The 22,626-nt window shown below is 44.3% G+C and overlaps 1 protein-coding gene across 1 annotated transcript in view; it reads left to right on the top strand.

Moving 5' to 3' along the window:
* The window catches only part of LOC126564342 (actin-binding protein IPP), a 389,363-nt gene that overhangs the window by 295,804 nt on the left and 70,933 nt on the right, over positions 1 to 22,626 (top strand). The gene's annotated exons all lie outside the window — the stretch shown is intronic.

Raw genomic sequence — 22,626 nt, forward strand, 5'->3', positions numbered from 1 at the left:
TTAAAACCTTTTTTAATAGTAATTGGTAGAAAGCTCCTTAACGCCCTTCCTGGCTAGGGAGATCCACTCTCTGAAAATTTACAACCCTACACCCACTTTATCATCGTAGCACGTGTAATCGATATCCCAATACGAGTAAATTAATACACAGTCTCATCAATTTTATAAACGATCAGATTGTTTAATTTCATTGGAATTTTTTCTAACATTTATTTCATCCCTTCTTGGCCCTTCATCTCAGTGATGAAAGATATCATTACAACTATCTTAAAGCCCTTCGGCGGGAAAGAAGCTTTTCGTTTTAAGCGCCCTTTAACAAAGGGCCCCATTAGCAATTAATGGCGATGCTTACGTTTATTTAATGTATCTTTCACCCACAGAGTATCAGGTGTTTCGATAAACAACAAATAATCATTACCGAGAAATACTAACCAATGATGCCACACATTTGGCTGACACTGTCCTCATGTGGGCCGCAATGTTATTCGAATTGCGATTCCTGGAGCCGATTCACTTCGATTTCGATCGCTGTTCACGGATGTCGCATACGGTCATGCCACACCCGGTGTAATATCTTCATCACATCACTCGTCAACTAATGAATTGCCCGACCATAAACTGCACTGGGAAATTAGATGAACGTCATCCGCTGTGTGTCCTTTTAGGATTTCCTTCCATAGTGCCTCCCTGTTTCTTGTGAGCTAATGTTACATGCATTTTACGATACCGCAAAAGGAAGGAATATGAGAGGAATGAAAAAGGCAGTACTCCACTCAAGCATACTCCAAAGTCCCACCGTAACAGCGACGATGCTTGGCTCACTTTTTGTTGTATTCTCTTCGATCTTTTGTTTTGCTTCTCAACGAAATAACAATAATAATAACCGAATAATCACCAACATCTTCGTCTTAAATCAAAAAACCCGACAGTACGTGTGTGTGTGCGTTTCTAAGGGAAGACACCGGGAACAGGGAAGAAGGAGCTCCACAGAACTAACCGGGATGGAAGAACCGATCGCTCGCTTGTTGTACCTTATGCTATCGGAGTTGTTTCTTCCACACGCAACATACGGCTGATGCCCTCCATCCAGGTCTGGAAGAACGACCAACCAAAGGATGCACCCGCATTTATGCACCCAACGCTGAATGGAAGCCGTTTGCTGGTTCGATTTTATCGGAAACATGTCCAAACAGCACACTGCCTTGGGTTAGGACCGTAGACCCAACGGTGGGATGGAAGGTTTTAAGCTCCAAAGCCACCGTTTGGGGGTTCTTTTTTGTTGATGGTTCGCTTCAATTTCCACGCAACGACGCAAGCAACGAAAGATGGGAGGAAAATATGATGCTACAAGGCGAATTATGAATGTAATATGCTTATGCTCGTCTTTCAAGCTTCCCATCCCTCCAGTTAGTCAACCACTAGTACGTCAATGGTCCTTGCTTGGAGGCGATTCGGAAGCTGCGCGCAGTAGTATGAGTAAATGTTAAAAAGGGACGAAAAGCCTGCAAAACAAAATCTCCTACGACGTTGCACCGTGCATGCTTTCATCGCCAGGATGGTACAAGGCTCTCTTCTCGATGCTACCGAGCTGGTCTGAGAAGCTTAAGGCTTCGGAGGCATTCCATCACGGGGGCGGCCGGTTCTTGTGGGTTGCAACAGAAGATTGCTGCATGCTAACCAATGCGTACAATTCAGCTGTATTATGTTCAACCTTTTTTGTTAGAATATGGTCCGTCTACCTCCCGCTTGACACAGAACACCTTCCCGAAACCACACAGCCATACGAGCTTCTCCGATTCTTTCTTTGCTTTGTCTCCCTTCGGTTGATGTTCTCAATTTTGCGCCCTTTTTTATAGCACCCGTCCTATCACAACCATCGTCTCTTCGTAGGTCGCTCTAATCTTGCGACTGCCTGCCAGATGCAGCGACGATGCTTTATGACGTCGCCCAAATTATACGCTCCACCATATGCATGCAAATATTATCAACGATTTCGTCCAGCCAACGCATCCGGCAGGCAAAACGGCTGTACATGCCACCATCGGAGCATCGTCATCATCATTATCGTCAGTGGCAAGATCAACATCATCGGCGAAGCTTCGTCCACCGAAGATGCTCCTGTTCCAGCTGCAACTGGCAAGCGCAAGGAAATATATTAACCACCTCCACGACTACCCTGCATCCGGACTTATGAAATGAGCATATTATACGCTTTCCTTAGAGCTCCTGCTCCTGCCCCTGCAGGGGCAACACTTCCCTCCCATCTAATATCGCGACATCGTACGGAGCGGTTGCAATTTGCTTTACTAGTTCTGACATTCGCGCACAAAGGAGAAAAAAAATCCTTAATTCGCTTATGTCGCTGTTGTACACTTGCCCTTCGCCCGTGATTGCTGTGTAGGAGCCAAGAAAATTACGCACCACATGTAAGTCGATGGACAAAGAACTACAAACAAGAAATGCCCGGAAGCTCGGTAGAACGATACAGCATTACTTGATGCATTGGCGAGGAGGGTGTTTTTTTTGTGTTTGTGTAAAGCCACTGAAGTCGACGTGATTCAATGCCCTTTGGCACCTTGCCAATGCAGACCGAATCGAGGCAGCAAAAATTCACTTTTTGTTTAGTATTTTGAAAGCTGCGTATTAAACTGGAAAAGGTTATTTTTATGCTTGATTCCTAGCAATGAGGCTAGGTTACTCCGGAAAGAGATATTGGATCCAGCGATGTGTTGCTGTAGAAAGAGGATCCTTTTTTGTTGTCGTAATATTTTGTTCAATTTAAAAATTGCTGTAAATATTTTGATACCGTTGAAATTGTGTAAAATGATATACCACTCTGTCCGAAAAGTTAGGTGACATTGGATGTCAAATTTCACGCGCCAAAAGATGCCTTTTGTTTTTATTTTTCGTTTGTCATTATGTATGTTTTTGACAGTTCTGTCACTTTTCAAGTCAACCCACATCAACATCAACCCGACTAGGAATGACAATTTGTTTTCGGAGCTGCGTCAAGTGTTTTTGTCCATATTGACCATGTCCTAGTTTGAGGAGCAGCGCGCATGTATCAAATTTTGTTTGCGCAATAAAGAAAAACGCTGCGGAAACATTGCGGATGTTACAAAAAGCTTTCGGTTAAGAATCTATGTCGAAGAAAAATGTGTACAAATGTGAGAAGTTCGAAGACGAGAACCGTCCGGGGAGACCATCCACCTCGACCAACGACGCCCACGTCGTACAAAACAAGAATTTAGTGGTCAACAATCGTCGGTTGACGATGCGAGACCTTTCGGAACCTCCATTCGGCAAAAGTGGCCGAATTTGTTGAAAAACAACAGCTGGTTTTTGCACCAGGATGATGCGCTCTTCCATACGGCATTGGGGAATGCCTCCCGTGGGGTATTAATTAACTTGTGGTAAGTTTATACATAAGGATCGGGAGTTGAATTCTTTGAGCTTCGTTTTTACTAATAGTTCAGAAACTAACTACATATTTGAATTGTACGCTACACGGCCATCATTTTGAGGGAGTTTTTCTCAACAACTGGCTCCCATATTGTTCTGCAAACCGCCGTATTCGCCAGATTTAGCACCAGCCGACTTCTGTCTGTTCAGCAAGCTAAAACGGTCACTTCGGCGACACCTTTTTGACACTTTCGAGAAGATAGAAGCCGCATCGACGTCGGAACTAAAGGAGAAGAGGTGGAAGAGGTGCATTGCATCGGAAGGGAATTACTTCGAAAGTGATTAGGCCTTTATCAGACCTTCATTTGGCCTAATAAAAAAAGCATTTAAGAAAAACACGCAGTCACTTTATTTTTCGGTGTCAGTAGTACAATTATGGGTTATTTGTCATTATAACATCGAAAGTTATTCTCTGCATCACGATCAGATACATGGGAATACTTATAATTGCTCAAAACTTTCGGTAATTTGTGTACGATAGTGAACTTAATTTATTTTTATTTTCGATAACCCTAATGAACATTACTGTAATAAACAACGGATAAGTATCCGAGTAAAACTGATAATTTATACCTTAATACTATAAGTACTCAACCCATGACCACTGTTCAAAACTGACCTATTCCTCTTAGCCTTGTTTGATAAGAATTTATTCTTAGAAGGATTCATTTATAAAAAATATTTGTACGTATATGAGGCTATGTGAGCTGTAAAGCTGATTCAACTCGCCCTGCTCCAGTGGGTTGCCGTGCGAATGACACCGTAATCGTTCGATGCAATCAAATTTCACAATTTCATGTTTAAATTTTGAGTCAAAATTATATTTTATCGGATGCATCTATACTTGCATCACACCACAATATTGAAAAATTGAATTTTTCGCGAAATCGGAAGCTGGCAACCGCATTCAAAACATATTTCAAATGGGACAAGTGAAATATGTGGTTGGAACTGTTGGAAATATTCAGCATTCTTGAAAGCTAACCACTCGGTACATCAAGATAAAACCTAATTATCGATCCATTTATGCACCCTCGTTTAACAGCAAATATTTATCCGCACTAGAAAGAAGTCCACCTATTTTTTAATGCGTCAACATTATGCACTCGTTCGTCCAGTGGACATTCATTAGCGCGGACACGCTTAACGGCATCGGCCAGAGAGGTTGGTGCGGATTATTTGCATCACAGCTTTGCCAACCGGGCTTAAAACTAATTACTGACGGTGAGTTTATAACCGCGTGCCACAAACCAACAACTAGCGGCCAAACAGTAAATAAAAATAACAACAGCCGCTCGTACTGGGTCTTTTAAATCCGGTAGTTAATAATTGCATTTTCCTATCTTTTCCTAACTATTTGCCAACGTCAACGCTCAGGCGCTTCGGTTTTATTGGCACGGTTGAGGCGCTAAATCAGTCGAAACTACTTGCGCTGGTACGCTGGACGCTGGGTTTGCTCTAAAAACTCACCCTGTATGGTGTTTATTTAGTTAAATTTTACAGCATTACATTTTTATATAGCAAAACCTACCCATTTCTACGGCACGCTCAGCTCGTCCTGGCGTCCTGGAGTTGAGCCGGAGGAACTTATTTGCGTCTGGTGCGAGTGTCATTAAAAAATAAATTCTTCGGCTGTCGGATGACCGCCCCCTGTACGGGGGTTGTAGAAGATGTTTTTTTTTTTATAGAGTGAAGCATAAAAAGCAACTACATTGCGTTGAGCCAAGGAAACATCTTAATTAGGCTTTAGAGGGAGTGGAAAAAAGAAACCCAACGCAGCATCCGAAAACCCGTTTTACTGCAGAACAAAAATGCACTGAAAGAAGTGCAATGGGGTGGGATACACTTGTGTTGAGAGTGATAATCCCGGGCCACCCCAACAATCGTGTGAGATGACGTTGATGGCCAGTGCACGCTACACATCACCAACGTCATCATCGGCGTGATGTCGAACTATTATCAGAGCAAAGGAAAGCGATTTTTTGCTGTGACCTTCGGTCGAAAGTGCAGCATCTTCATCAAACCCGAGGACTCCCTCCAATGGCCGTAAATCGTACCCGTACCCAATTCATCTCGGAACGCACCCCTTGGTCCCGTTTGATCTTTTACCAACCCTCGGCTAAAGGGCCCCATTTAAGCAGCCATAAAAAGCGGAGCCTAACCTCAAAACATACAGCGAGGGTTTTCCATTTTTTATTGCCTCTTTTGTCATAGATTCTATCCGTCGGGCTGGTCGTCGGCTTAATTCTGATAGACGAATCATCTTCCGAACTGCTGCGGGGCATGGAGAATTTCAGGAGGGGGAGTCGGAACAATCGTACCGGGCAACCCTTTGCTCCACATCAAACTAGATTAAAAAGACATTAAACTCGGTTTGACTGTCGAAAAGCCAATCCTAAATGTCTCCATCAGTGGTCTCGCTGCGGCGCTCGAAGGGATGGCTTCATGATGGACCACATTACCATTGCCGTCCGAGGGCACATTCCAGTCCTGGTTCGCCTGCTTCAATCATGGGGCCGCTGTTTGGTTTCTAATCCCGGCACAGCCTACGCTTTCTAGTATTTGCAGCGTTTCGTGTGTTTGCTCGTTTATCATTTTATCATCCTCAAACGACTTAATCGTTAGTTTCCATCAGTACCAAGGGCATACTCGGGGTCCACCTCATCCTTGTAGCAATCATGTGTATAACAACTAGCATTTTCGGAACCTCGTTGGCTGCACTGTTTTCGGATTCCTAATTGAACATCCTCATTATTCCCATCAGGCCTAACCTACCTAGCCGAGTGAATTTCAAATCGTTTCATTCAATTCCACGCTTAATCCTTCCGCCGACCCATCGCGTTTAATTGCTCAATTTTCACGAAACAATATTTCACCCAAATTTATGCTGACTTTTATGATGGTTTTATTCATTTTATGAACGAAACGAACGCAGGTATGAGCGTCCCGAGATTTTATGTGCCCTATACGCACAGTGGGAGCAAAGCGAGGAAAGAAACAGTTTAATATCTTCTTAATCGTTTATTTACGACTTTTCTCCTCTGTCTTATCGATGCAGCAGGTCAAACTGTGGCGTAGCCTTCTCAAAATACAATAACATGAAAAAAAACTCGCAAGACCCCTAAAGCGTTCCATAGGTATCGGGGCATCGAACACTCCCACTCTTTCCTTTCGGTCGGTATGTCTTGGCGGCACATAGTATGAACATAAATTTATTCGTGCTAGCTTCGTTTGACTGCACTGGCTTGCAGTCCCGTGGCTGCGCTCAGAGGCAGTTTGCATCGATTGCATATGACTGTATAAGGTGATGTGCGTAAAAAGCTTGCATTTAATTTACGCACCAGTATGGACAGCGAAGTTCGTTTTATTTCTTTATTTGCGAAGATATTTACACTTTTTTTGCTAAAGCGACTCATTTCGTTATACAGCTAACCAAAACAATAGCACTGATGTTTCTTAAGATCATTTAAAATACGGTTAAATAGTGGGAAGACGTCGGTGAAGCAAATGTTATCTCATTCCTAAACAGCTTAACTGTTAAAAAGATTAAAAATAGCTTGTTTTAATGTAGGAATCTCTGCTTATAAATGCAACCGTCAATCCACAGTAAACAAATATTGTTGGTAGACGAATTGTTTCATCAAATAAGAATGTTAAGATGAATCACACGTTTGACAATTTTTTACCATTCCCCTCCAATAATTGATTGATTTTCTTTCCCCAAAGAACTGGACTTCTGACATATAAAATGGTTAGCCTCATCTCCACGACACCGACACTGCCCAGCTTGGTTAATCAACCTGCTAATCGGATTCAATTTGCAGTAAAACCTCGCACCCATCAAAAAGAAAACGAAGACATACAACGACACACAGCCTCACACACACACCGACCAGTTCGTTCGTTCACTAAAAGCCCGCAAACGCTCGCTTCACGCCTGCGGCTGCGCTTTCTCTAAAAAGATATCGGTTACCGCGCACCTGAGCCACGCTCAGTTCACGTTCGCGTGACAAGTCCATTCGTTCGCTAATGGAATCATCGAGGGTTAGCTGGAGAAGGGAAGCCCAGGGCTGCTGGTAGTAGGTGTCTCTGCGCATTGAACCAGATGGACGCATTTTTACCATTTTTGGGCGACAACTGGCCTCACTAGACCGTCCGGGGACCGTATTTGCATAGTGCCGGCTTGCGGACAGAACCAGTCAGCGAAGATAAAGCGTCAACCGGCTGGCAACAGTGCGCGATCGATTCTTCCCAAAAGGAGCTAAACGATCGATTCAGGTGTCGATCGGGTCGGGTCTTCCTTCGCTTGCTGACAAAACCGGTGCAAGGTGTTCCCGTTGACGAACCAATCCATCCATCCTGACTGGTTGCTGACCAGCTGCATTCGCAGCAGCCTCCTCCCGTACAACCCTCTCTCTCTCTCTCTTCCCCTGATCTTCCTCCTACACTTCCATCCCTTCGCCTCATTAAAGGAGATCACAAATGCCACGGTTTATTTTGCCATAAATCATGCAGACGCATTCGCATTTTTTTTTTCATGTTCCCTGTAAAACATCGTTGCGCCCAAGCAAAAGGGCATGGGACAGTACACTCGACAAGCGAAGACAAGCGAAAAGGGAGGAAACGGCCACCGAAAACATGGCTACAACATAACAAAAAATCCGCCACGGTGGCAAGTTGCAGTATAACTTTTATGAGTTGTTCTCACTTTATGGTAGCACACACACACACAAACATGCACTGTTTTACGAGCGGATCACGAGGGTAGAAGGCTCGAGAGGCTCGAGAGTGTTGAGTGACATGAAGTAGGTGACCATTGAGCTGGTGTATGAGCTCGTTAAACGATTGACTCTCGTTCGGTTGATCCGACGTCCAACGGTAGGGTTCAAAAAAGGACACAAGCTTACTCCCGCTACAATCACTCACTATCGGCTGGTGGGGGGAGGCTAACCGTGGAGCGGTGACAAGGAGTTGGGGTAAGGCAGAAGGGAGCAAAACTTCAACCCATGTTTGGGTAAGTGCAATAAATGTATCGGAAATGTACCTTATTACGGGTGCACACTGGTCGGCTTAGTTTGGTGTGGTTGCCACCTACTCATAAATGTGGAAGTCGATAAAAGAAGGTTAATGCAATAGTGGTCATGATCGTTCGAAGGGAACTTGTTTTACAGCCGCCCTATTGGGTCGGGATGGAAAAGAGATGATGAATCGTTATGGAAGGCGTCATCATTGGGGCCCTCCTAATCATGGTCGTTTTACTTTAATTTAATAAGTTATGCAATCGAAAGGTCATGGAGTTGAGCCGAAAATGGAGCAGGTTTGACGCATTTTTATAGCTATTTCTTGTGCCCTGTGTATCCTTTTTCTTACAATTTACTTATCTGTTTATTTACAAACAAGACTCACGATTGATTTAAATATTGTTTATTTAAACATATTGCAAGCCTTTAACATTTTTGATATTTAAGTTTGTAAGTTGCAAGAGTTACAAATGCTTCCATTCTCCTAGGAACGAAAATCAGATAAAATTTAAAAAAAAGGTTTGCTTAATATTTTACTTAACTTACCATACGGCAAAGCGCCGTCAAATTGGAAAAAAAATCATAAAATATTATGCTTAGCGAATAATCTCAATAATATTATCAACTCATATATTAAAAGATATTCTTTTTACATTGAATTTTTGAGGATAGCTTCCAAAGCACCTAAGCTAGAACTTTAAATCAAAAGCTTCTTCTTACTTTGCTACACTTAACCGACCTATTTAGTTCACGCCGGCTAGTCAGTCAGTCCTCACTACTGGGAAACGATCCAGATGGGATTTGAACCTTGACCAGGCCGTATGTCGCCTCTGCCACCATTTCAATTTCTATTGTTATGATCTAATTAAATATTTCAAATAATTGCTTACATGATTTAAGTGCTTTTTATATCTATTGTTTCCATCACGCACTGCCTTACGCCGATTCCGCCGGGCTAATCTAATCCCTGATAACTTTTTTGCCACTGTCTTTAGATTGTTTAATTAAGATGCCACTGACCATAGATACAATTGATTATTTTCGATTGCAGAACTAAACTGGGCACTTAGCAAATGTCAGGTCAAATCTTCAGGCCCTGATAACATACGAGGGCTGACAATAAAGTAAGGTCCCCAACGCTGCAACTTCGCCGGATCACGCGCTAGGCGAAATCTGGCAACACCGCCGTGTTCCTTGGTTTCCCCACTACCACTTTGCTGCTGGGTGAGGCTTCCCCGACCGCTCAGTCTTGGCTGAGCAGCCGTCAACGATGGAGGTACCCCTCGCGTCAGCGTCCAAGTACGAATTGCGTTCTGTAATACGTTTTTTGAGTGCGAAAAAGACCTATTGAAATCCATCGTCAACTAGTTGAAGTTTGCGGGGAAAAGTGTATGGATATAAAAAAACCTGCGTAAGTGGAGCCGCGAGTTCAATTCCGGGCGCACTAATGTTCACGACGAGGAGAGAAGTGGCCGACCGTCGGTCTCGGATGCGATTGTTCAAGCAGTGGAGGCAGAAATGCTCAAAAACCGCCGTGCGACAATTAGGGACTTGCAAGAGAAGCTTGGAGGAGTGTGTAGCAGCGAAACAATCCGTCATATCCTTGTGAACAACTTGCAGTATCACAAAGTTTCTGCCCGATAGGTGCCGAAACAGCTGACCGAAGTGACGCGAGGGACGCGGATGTTCAGAAAGAGGTATCGCTTTTTGTAAATAAATGTCATTTTCTATGAAAAAAAAAAATTGGAGACCTTACTTTATTGTCAGCCCTCGTAGGTTATCCTTTGCTTAAAAACCTTACGCCTCAAGCCAAATTAACACTCCCTAAGATTTACAATCACATCTGGTCTACCGGGAATCCAAAAAACCCACTAATGAAATAGATAGTTACCAATCTCGCTCCTTAACTGTATGGCTAAGGTGCTGGAAAGAATGGTAAACCGTAGACTCACACAGGAATTAGAAGATCGTAACTTCCTTAATAATAACCAGCATGCGTTTCGGTGTGGTAGGGGTACGGAAACGTACTTTGCCAGACTGGACGATTTACTAGAGAAAGCCAGAAGTAACGAACACCACATAGACCTAGCAATAATAGACCTTAGCAAAGCCTTTGACCGAACATGGCGTCATGCCATCATTCTACAGCTGTCCCGCTGGGGTTTTGGTGGACTTCTAACCAAGTTCATTGAAAACTTCCTCACGGACTGGACATTTAGAATATTAATAGGAACCGAATTATCCAACCACTACACACACACTAGAGGATGGCGTCCCACAAGGTGCCATTCTCTCTCCCACCCTTTTCCTCATTAGCATAGAATCCCTGTTTTTCTCTATTCCAACAGAAATCCATGCTTTCCTTTACGCAGATGATATTATCCTGGCCTCGTCTCCTCGTTCCGCTTGCGAAACCCCGTAAACTCTTGCAAACAGGGGTTGACGGGATTCGACAGTGGTCGAAAGGGACGGGTTATGAAATATCCCACACTAAATCCAAAATCCTCCACATTTGTAAACACACTCCTTGTACAAATCGACGACCGATCAAATACAACAACACACAAATACCCAACGCACGGACTGCCAACATACTCGGCGTAACCTTCGACACTCGTCTTTCCTTTATTTCTCACTCTATAAAGTAACACCTATTTACCACACAGCCATCCGCTATGCCACTGGTGCATTTGACACCATTCCGATCAACTCCCTCCTCTGCGAAAGCAACCTCCTTCCTATGGAACATATCATCACCAACCGACTAGTGGAAGCTGCAGCTCGGATCCTTGAGAAAGGACTCGACGTTACTGCATTCATCACCAGAGCGAACGCAGAACTGCAGACACTCACCAACAAACAACTACCACCGATCATCCATTCCACCCGCAGGGGAATCCGTCCCTGGTATCTCCGTACACCTCCCATAGACTGGGAACTTAAAAGCTCTCTCCGGAGAACCGGAAAAAACATGCAATAGTACCTTTACTCAGTTAATTCAGACTAAATACAATCATTTTCATCATATCTTCACAGAAGGCTCCGTTTGTCTGGACTCAGTCGGCTGTGGGATTCACTCCACCACAGACAACTGCGCCATCAAACTTCCTAATCACACCTCCATCTTTTCCGCCGAAGCAATAGCAATTCAACTAGCCGCCGACGAAGGACTACAGACCTGTTGGATTCCGGGTCATTCCGGAATCAACGGAAGCGAGAAAGCCGACCAACTTGCCAACAATGGTCGGCTCCGTCCTGACGAACCGTACAACACCCTTTCACGCCATGATGCCATTCGCTTCACCAACACCATCATCTCCCAACACTTGAACTCCACATGGCACAACGTAGACCTCAGCAACAAACTCCGTCCTATCAAGCACAACACCTCTTCATGGGAAGATATCGAATCCAGCCACATCCAACGAGTCCTTTCTCACCTTCGTATAGGTCATACCCGCCTTACGCACTCCTACATCCTAGAAAAAAGTAGTCCTCCACTCTGCAGCTTCTGTGGTGTTGACATCACCATCCACAACATCCTCACCGATTGCCATGGATACACGACAGACCGATCCACCTGCCAACTAGACACCAATTACACGACAATTCTATCACCCGACAAACTTCAGCAGAACCGCCTCATTCGATTTTTACGCATCAGTAATTTATACAAAGAAATTTAAGCAAAAGTTCAATCTTATCCGATACCATATGCCATAATAGTTGCCATAATTTTATAGTCAATAGTTTCCCATAATATTTAAGCCACATGTACGATAGTTTTGTATTAGATTAAACCATTTTTTTTGTATACAGTACAGAGGTGAATGTAGTCTCTAAGACTCAAAGCCTCTATAAATAAACGAAAAAAAATTGTTTCCATCAACCTATAGCTAGCGGAAGCCCAATATTCCCATGAAATGCTTTCCATACCGTGGATATTAATTTTTAACTCTATCTGAACTACAAAAAAGCTCCAATATTTTAACCCGTTACACACTTCTTGCGCTACACACTGTTTATAATTCGCAGCGTTATCGTTTCACTTATTCCCGTTGGCATAAATCTAGCCTTATCGTCGTGGGAGATGACATTAAGTCACCATTAATACCCCTATCGCTGGCACGTCTGATACAAGAACAACGGCCACGCTTCACCATTGCAGCGACGGGTGACAAATAGGGGAAAACAGGGAGGACAAAAAGCACCCAACAACGGAACACGGACTGTTTTGTTTGCCCTCCGCCAAACCAGAGGAATGTTAAGCGTTAGCTCACGGCAACAACGGCCAAGCTAATCGGAGCCGGGATTGAGAAGATCCGCGTGTGCAGCGCATGCAAAGACGCATGAGAAAAACACTCCTTTGCACTTGTCTTGTGTTCCATGTCTTTGCGGCTATACACACACTTGCAGTGTGCGACATCTTTCTCTCTTTCTTATCCCCACGGAATGTGCATTCCAAATCGAGCAAACGGTCCAAATGTGACATTGCCACCGTGCGGCGTACGGAATTCCGCACCATGTAATGCATCTCGCCACTATATATTTGCTATTCATTACAATTTTTTCTCTTATTGCTTACTTCACCGGCCAATTTGTACTTTTCTGATTCCCCATGCTCCAAAACCCGTGCTGGCCTTTGCTTTCAAGCCCGTCAGACCCGTCACTGTTGGTTGGTTGGTGGTGGTTGGCGTTGTCCGTCGATCCCTACGATCGTCCAATCGGCTGAAAGCCTCACGCTGCGAATCGATGCACCCCAAAACCACCTTCACCATGTAGGGCAATGAAAAGGCGAGCATAAAAATTACCCTTCGTCGACTGTCGATAGATTGCGCACGTGTACAGCATTCGACGCATTCGCATAAATGAACGCCCACAAGGAGATGTTAACAGATTCCTGTAGATGTGTAGTTTTGATATATTTTTTTTTTTTTTTTGCTGTTCTCCAACACCCATCTAACACTCGCTTCCCAAGTAAAATATGACTTGCAAATGTAGTGCAATTAATCAGTCATGGCTTCAGTTCCCGAAGGTTGTATCGACCAAACTTCCCAGTTTTACTCGACATTTCTTTCCCATCTTGAGAAGGCAAAAGGTAACAAATGATATTGCGACGACCCCGAGGGCTACAATTGCTGCTGCACCTTCACCACAATTAGCCACCAGCGGTGCACCATGACACAGCCCTGCGAAAGTGTGCATGGCAGCTAATCCGTTCCGGAGTGCTCGTCCGCCCGTAGCGTGTACCGACAAGGTCTAACGAACCCACCCACAACACGGCACTTGTTGAACGGAATCTTCTGGAGAGACTCCAAAACCGGAAAGGAAGTAAAGAAGAATGGATACTAGCAGCCACAGAAAAACCCACAAAAATGCCACACAGTGTCGGATGTCGGCCTGTTTTTTTCTGGTTTTCGAATAATAATTTTTCGCACCTACAACGTTTGTTTTTGGCATGACATCAACTGGATGAGCGGATTCATTTATTGCATAACATTGAGCATAATTAATGCAATCATATGGTATGGTTCCTTTTTCTGAATTAAAATAATTTTATTGCATTTTTTATTTCGTAATTTAATATTACAAATTTGTTTATTTATTTATATTATATTATTACGGCTTAGCGCCGTATTGTCCCATCGCTTGTGGATATTATATGTATCATACAAAATATTATCAAGGCATTTCCTCCCTGTCATTTTTTTCATTAATTTGTTATTTAAATTTAATTAACCAAGCAACTAGCTTAATGTAAAAATCGTCATACCTAACTGCCTTCATCTTCATGCCTAAAAGAAAAACATCCCTTGTCCTCTTCAGCTTGCTAGCCATATTTGTAGCAATAAGTTGATACATTTATTACTACGCGCCACACAAACCGGTGGCAACAAAAAAACACCACTGCACTACTTAGAGTGAGCTGCAAAACATCATCCCAAAACAAGGTGCAGCGCTGTTCGGATCAGGTTTGCCATCGATGCTGTCCCGACCGTTGTGCTCGTGCTGGCCCACCAAAAGCCCACCCCCGGTCATCCTACGACGGTGCCCCAAAAGTGAACAAGTGACACACGAACCTGACCACCGGGACCGTACAGATAAGCCTACGATTTTGCAGACCCAATCCTACTGCCACAGCAGTACGAAACCGTACAGCAGACGGCAACAACATCGACAAATCAACAACCCGAGCCAACGACGGATCGTTTGCGACGCTAGCGAACGGGCGAGATTATGTGTTAGCCGTGATTTAAGAGCCGTTTATTATCGGACTTCCACCTCTCGAGGGGGCGCAAAAACACTGCCAATCGACGTGACACACCCGCGTCTCGTGACCCACCAGGCATTGCCATCATCGGTACGTACCGACATCCTGGGTGCATTTTCACTCGCTAGCCCATTTCCTGTGACGAAGTGTACGTACCTAGGTACAGTTGTGCTGAGAAGATGCGCTGTTAACAGTACCAAATGAATATAAAATTATTTCAAACAGAAAAAAAATGTTTCTGCACATGACAAGGATTGTTTCAAAAACGTGGAATTCAAAAAAGGTCACTTCGCACAGAACCAAACATTAAGTGAATTAAAATATATTTAAATATAAAATAAATGTCTAAAATAAATGTGTATAGCACACTCCGCACTACATTTTGGAACATTTGGAATGTCCTTGCAGTGCAATGACTCACGGGAATCGTAAATACATGCGTCGTTTTATTACCATAATCACGCAGGCAAAGTCATGAAAAGTCTAGTACCTTCTGGAACCCACAATAATTTATAAAAGGTTTTTTTTGTTATCTTACGATGGCTACATTCAGGACAATTGTGAACTTATTTAAATAAAAAACATTACAATTCAACCTGTTTGGTTCCGCCTATCTTAGTAAAATATTAACTTTAAACATGGAATAAATGGTATTGGTATGGTAAAATTTTCACATAATATTAAAAAAGTTTTGTACATAGCTATGATGGATGCATTGCTTGCGTAGATTTGTTCCTAGTTTTAAAGGTTTATTTCGAAGCATATATACATTGATTGAGCCATGGTAAAGTACGAAGTGCTTGGGTGGTAAATTTTCGCTGAAACGATTCGAGCTTTTCATAAAGGAAGGCATTTGTAATTAATAGACACATGCGGTGTTGACCATCAAAGATCCGTTACCATGGAGTTAAATTTAAAGAAAAACAAAACGAAATTATTAACATCAAACTCCCAATTCTGCAATATGCTTCTATTAATATAATTGAATCTTGTGCAGGACTTTGTTTAGCGCTAAACTCGGTAACATTATTAAACAGATCGGTGAGATCAGGAAAATCTGTAAAGAAGAACGCATTACTTCATCCAATGTTATGTGTCTTGTTTCCGCTGCCTTTGTGAAATAGGTGTCCGGTTGTCAAACCGATGTCATATACACGGATTTTAAAGCAGCTTTCGATAGCATACCGCTTGATCTTCTGATGTTCAAACTTGCAAAGCTCGGTGTCGGGGGTCAGCTGCTGTCTTTGGTTTGGCTCATATCTTCAAGGCAGATCGTATAAAGTAAAAGTGTTGTCCTGTTTTTCCGACTCCTTTGAAGGTCCTTCTGGGGTTACTCAAGGGAGTGACACCGCCATAGGTCGAGTATCTTCCGTGAAAGACTTGGGAGTGTGGCTGGACGAGACTCTCTCTTTTCACGTACATGTTGATCATGTTGTGGTCAAGTCCAATAAAGCTCTGGGTCTGATTGTTAGACTGTCCTCAGGACTTAGAGACCCCTTATGCCTGAAGGCTTTGTTTTGTTGCTGGGTCCTCTCCACCTTGGACTACGCCGCCGTTGTCTGTTCTCCCCCAGGCTCGACTGCAATGGTCAGGCTGGAGAAGGTGCCGCGAAAATTCACCCGAGTTGCTGTTTGTCGCTTCCTTGCAGGTTATCAACTGACCCCTCCATCCTATCCTGTTCGCTGTCGGCTTCTTGGGCTGGACTCTATAGAAGCCCGACACTCCCACCTCCGATCATGCTTTATCGCCAGTCTCCTTTCCAATAATCTGGATGTTCCTTCTCTTCTATCAGCCATCCCCCTTTATGCCCCATCCCGCCGTCTTTGCCATAGACCTCCCTTACACATCCCCGCTATCGGCTTTCAACAATGCGTACCACCTGTTCGAATACAATGTCTCTGTGTCCCATTTTCTTCCTTGCATCCTCGTTAGTGTCGTGCGCAATTTTTTCCATCTCCCAAATCAAATTTCTATCCCAATGAGATAGCGAATCGATGCCTTGTGATTGGAATCTCGGCATCATCTATCCCATATTCAAGAAGGTAGAAATGTTGGACTGCAACAGCTACAGGGGTATTAAGGTGTTGAATACCGCCTACAAAATATTCTTCCTAATCCTTCAGGATAATCTTGTCTCATTCGTTGAACAGATAGTTCGAAACTATCAAAGAGGATTCCGACACGAAAAATCTACCACTGATCAGATCTTCACCATGCGGCAAACCTTAGAGAATATGGCTGAACAGCAGTTAAACATGTATCATCTCTTCATAGATTTCAAGGCCGCATATAATAGCATAGCCAGGGTAAAATTTTACGAGGCTATGAGCTCTTTTGGAATCCCGGCCAAACTGAACAAGCTTGTTAGAATGACCATGACCAACGTCACATGCCAGGTGAAGGTGGATGGAAAACTCTCAGGATCCTTTGCTACCACCAAAAGCCTGCGTCAGGCAGATGGGCTCGCCTGTCTCCTATTCAACTTGGCGCTAGAGAGGGCCATCCGTGGCTAGGAGGTGGAGACTTCGGGAATCATCTTCTATCAGTCAACCCAGATCCTGGCATACGCTGATGATATAGACATCATTGGTCTGCGGTTCTCCCAAGTAGCAGAGGCCTATCAAAGGTTCGAGCAGGCGGCAGGAAACCTCGGGTTGCAGATCAACGAGGCAAAGACCAAAATGTTGGTGGCACCATCAGCGGCCCTACTAAGAAATCCGGAACTACGTGGGAGTGATGTACGGATAGGTTATCGCAAATTTGAAGTCGTCCAAAACTTCACCTATCTCGGGACAAAAGTCTGCACCGAAAACAGCATAGAGACGGAGTTGCGAGCTAGGATGCTGGCGGCCAGCCGGTCATTTTACAGCCTAAGGAAACCTCTCACCTCAAAAAACCAGTCACGACGGTCGAAGCTGGGACTGTATTGTACCTTTATATTCCCAGTACTCACACACGCCTCTGAGGCATGGACCATGTCCAAAACAGACGAAGCCCTCTTAGCTGCGTTCGAGAGGAAAATGCTCAGCAGGATTGGTCCCATTGGCCCCATATTTGTGTAAGGACAATCGAGGAGCCGCTACAACGACGAGCTGTACGAACTGTATGACGACCTCACCGTCGTACATCGAATTAGGCTCGTCGGGCTCCGATGGGCCGGCCATGTTATGGACATGGCATGGCACCGTATGATCCAGTTCAGAAAGTCCTTTTAGGCCGTCCACACGGACAGAGGAGGCGTGGTAGGCCCAGATTGAGGTGGGAAGATCATCCGCCATGAATGCCGGGATAACGGATTGGCGGACGGTGGGCGGTTCCGGACTCTGCTGCGGCAGGCCAAGACCGCAAAGCGATTGCAGTGCCTGATAAGTAAGTAAGTATAAGCAGAAATGCTGAGTTTTTTTATGATTTTATAAGTATAACAATAAATGTATGTATTTTAGCGAGAGTTAACTGTGTGATATTGAGTACTTTTAATGTGATTTAATCTGGGATATCCGTTCAAAATTTTATAATATTGTGAAATCTGGCTATTAACAAATGAAAAGGATAACACTGATAATGATGTTAATAGAGCGATCAATAATAAGCAGACCGACTGTACATACAAAATCAGCGTATCTTCACTGGATAAGTACACAGAGCACGCCATATTATTACTGTCATCCTCGATGATTCTCCAACTATTCTTCCCCTCTTGACTTAACTTGACAGCCTTCTGGCCAAGCCGGCAATTGAGGCTCGAGGAGGCCATCGAGGACCACGTATTTTTATAGTGAGTCCTCACTACGAAGGAACTGTTCGGAAGGGATTTGAACCCCGGTCCGGCCGATTGGCGACGGTGTCGCATCACCACCGAACCGCTCCTATCGTTTAAATGACAATAACAAATCTGCAAATAATTCTTTCATCTAGCATAGTAAAGCAAAATCAGCAATTCAAAGCAAAACCGACAACCCAAAAGAAGCTGTAAACAACATACCACAAATGCGCATTTATCAAACCATTTCAATTGTGCGTAAATTCTTCCTCGCCCATAACACTGCTTTCAGAGCGAAGCAAATGCTTTAAATCCTATCAAACACATAAATTTTGCGGGGCACATGCCGTAGCAGCCCACTCGCAAAGCGGTACAACTCAATCAACCGCTGTCGACAGCTTTCGTCCAGTGGAAAAACTATTTCGCACAGCGATCATATCTTATCTCACCACCGCACCGCGATTGGGGAATTACTTCCGCGTGCGCGCTGCGGACAGCTAGAACCACCCCACTATCTGTGGACATTCCTGCCATCCTGCAAACCGCAAGTGCGCTCACCCAAAAGAGCAAAAGCGAGGAATCCCGTCGCGTAGAGAAATAAATCCTCGATCGAATTTATTTGCGTATTGTTTTGGGTAAATTTATATTTCATTTTTTCGTTCCGCCCGATGGCAATGCCCCGTGCAGGGCGGTACGGCTTCAAACGGATACAGGCCGGAAGGTTCTTTCCTTGTTGCAGGAACAGTTCCTGCCTGGGTCTGGGTATTTGCAAGGAAAGTGGTGAGAGTTGCCCGTGGGCAACAGCTTCTTTCAAGCGAAAGAAAACTCTGCACCCTAAGCAAGCGAGTGAGTCCAGCAGGCTCCATCGTTTATCTTCGGCGATGGAGACAGTGGACTAGGCACTAGTGCGGCCCACGACTCCACGGTGCTGGTGTGGCGGCGTCGGTGGTGGACTCTTTGGGATGGTTTTGTGGCGGAAAAATGGCTCCAACAGCTTTTGGGGCTGGCAGCAAAAGCACCGGTTTGGCATCCGTTGGGTGTGTGAACATATCGCCTTTTGTACGCTGCGCTGGAGATCCTGGTGGTGTCCTCGAAACAGTCGTAACACACGGTGATTGTATCTTGCCGGTTGCCAACTCACATTTGGTCGACCTGCAACCGAACCCGGGTCGGTTGCCGCAGGTTGCGAGCGAACCGAGGGTTGTCAGCTCAAGGCTTTCTGCAGTGCCTTGGCGGCTACAAGCCTGGCGTCAGATTGGCACAGTTTGTCGACCTTCCTGCCGTTACCCGTGGATCGTTAGTAGAGTCGCGAATCGTTTGGTTGCAAAATTTTTGGAGCACTTACTACGAGCAAAAGGAAAATTCATTATCATACACACTCTTTCAAAATGCATCGTGGGCTTAACTATTCTTTACTACTCATCGGTTTCACCAACCATCCTTAAACATTTTCAATTATTCAAAAGTAACGTTTGAGACTGATATGTTGTTCCTTGCGTTTTTGCGTTCCTTGCGTTGTTCCTTGTTGTTTTTGTTTGCTACATTTTTCACCTCAGCACCTTCACTACACGCCAGTACCTACGTTTGACAGATGGAAGGCGCGAGAAGATGTTGCCTCCAACGACAAGATATTTGCAGACCGCTGCCCGGATTTGTTACGCTTGCTTGCCACTCTCTACTGAGCTCAGCGTCGTCGCCAAGTCTCGTTCGTCTACCGTTCTGGAACTGCAGCATGTTTACCACCCCAACTAAGCAAAAAAAAAAAATGCTCACACACATACACACGTGCACAAGGCACAACATGCCAAACTGTTACCATTTGCTAAGGACACCCCACAGAAGACACGGTACGCTGGGAACGGAAGGTTGCGAATGCGCCTGACGGCAAAAAAACAAAAGTTTCATCGCCCATTGGCGGCGGTGCTGCACTTGTGTTCATCGGGTGCATTTATAATATTATTCATGTGCATGTCGGGTATAAAATATTACCATTCACACTCGCGAGCTCAGCTTTTGCGCACCGAAACCGTCGTCCACCGGTTCGGTCCCGTCAGCACTCGTACTGCAACAGCAAGGTGCCGCCATCGACATCGATCCGATGAGATATCTGCCTACCAACTGGCCACAGTCTCTGAAGTTCACTGAATGTTTCATGCTCTTTTAGTATAATCGCATTTGCAGAAGGAACACCGACGTCTCAGCGATGAAACAGTGCAAAAGGAGTTTTGTGCCAGCGTCGGTAAATGAAAACAAAGAAGCGATTTGGGGCGCAATGCTGCAAATTGAGTGCTTATTAAGGTAAAATATGCCCTCGTTATGAGTGTCGTTATTCATGCAAATTGTTGTACGTTTCATTTTCCTTTTTCGGCTAAACTTCTTGCCAACATCTATTGCTGCAATATAAATTGGTCGAATTAAATTTAAAGTTGTCGCTGATTTTTGGCGAAACAAAAGCTGCATTCTAATCTGTATTTTATTGGTTATTTATCTTGGCAATTGTCAAGGTTTAATCCACCTTTATGCACCCATAATTGACACATCATGTAGTGTCACACTGCATATTTTATATGATTTTAACCCCAACGTACACCTCATGCACCAAGAAATTCCGTGGCTAATTTGTACATCCAAGGAAACGTTCACAACCATGACTGGGTACGACGTTCACCGGTTCACATACGATTCTGCGATAAATAGGCAGATAGTGTCAAACACACCTCTAAAACGCCCCCGAAATCTTCACGACCTCCGGCACTGCAGTGTCCCAATAAGGCCAAGTTCAACAAGACCTCTCAACTTCGCGACAGTACTTTGGCCACAAAAACGTGACAAACGTAATCCCTCCAACCTCCAGCGAGAGGAAAGGCACGGTGTATCCACATGGGCAGTAAGCCACGACCACGAGACAGGCAGGTACAATCAGTGCCAACAACTTCACTACATCGCATAGTACTTGGTACTGACTTGTTGCAAAGGTGTGTACAAATTTCTAACTCCCGTTAACTCGCCTTCTCGCCCGCTTCCGTGGGTGAAGGGATCGCAAACCTCCAACATCAAACGGTGTCTCAGTGCACGGCAATCGTCGTGTCGTGCAATTCGCCGTCTCCGGTACATCAGGTATGCGGTAAGTGAAACAACGGAAACCATCTTCAACACGGTATACCGTAGGAATAAAATATCCGCTGCCCGTTTCTGCCATGACTATCCATGCGATTGTATGGTAACGCAGCGAGTCGGAACCTTCCAAAACTCGTGCCAAAGATGCATTCACTATCAAACGATACTTCTTCGAGTGGAAGCACGCTGCCTGATGCAGGCAGGCTAAGCATTGCGAACACCGCAACACCAACTAAGCGTACTTCACATAACTTCTTCTATCGTGATTGTGAAGCTGGGAGAGAAGGGTTGGAAAACGATGATCAACAGGGTCTGTACACAAATCACAACCATCCAATACCACCCACCCTTTCCGAAAAGACTTGCGCAACAGGTTCCATTTCGTTTTGGGCACCATCAAAGCTTCTAATGCTTCACCCAAAGCACCCAAATGGAAAGAGGCAGAATACAGGCAAGCTTTTCATATCCTTCCGTCGTTTCGAACGACCACAACTACACTTCTAATGGGCGTCATAAGCGCAACCATTGGTTATGCTCGATTGTGCGAAGAAAATCGTATTAAAATTGATTTATTAACATTTGTTGAATGGAAGCATAAGAACTGGGGAAATTTGCTCTACTTGCTTGAAATATAATCCAACTGGACGCTTTCCACAGGCTGTTTATGAAAAAATTTGAGTAAAATATTGTACAAATACAAAGTACAGGTGATGCGGATATTTAAATAAACTATTCACTTACACACACTTTATTGAACATAACTAATTTTCTATGTACTTCTTTGAGTTTAGAGCGAATAAAGTTGGCAAGCACCTACATTCTCAACTCCAGCTTCTTCATGCCCCATTACCCTTACAGCACAGCCCGTGGCAAATGCTTTGTAAAAAGATTTTCCGATTGTGCATCGGTAACATTTCACTCTCGACTACACTCACTACCCTGTAGCACCTGAGCATCCGATACCGATGGCCCTAGCGGAACCCATTTCCCGAAAC

This window comes from Anopheles maculipalpis, chromosome 3RL (genome assembly GCF_943734695.1).
Source record: "Anopheles maculipalpis chromosome 3RL, idAnoMacuDA_375_x, whole genome shotgun sequence".
NCBI classification, from domain to species: Eukaryota; Metazoa; Arthropoda; class Insecta; order Diptera; family Culicidae; genus Anopheles; species Anopheles maculipalpis.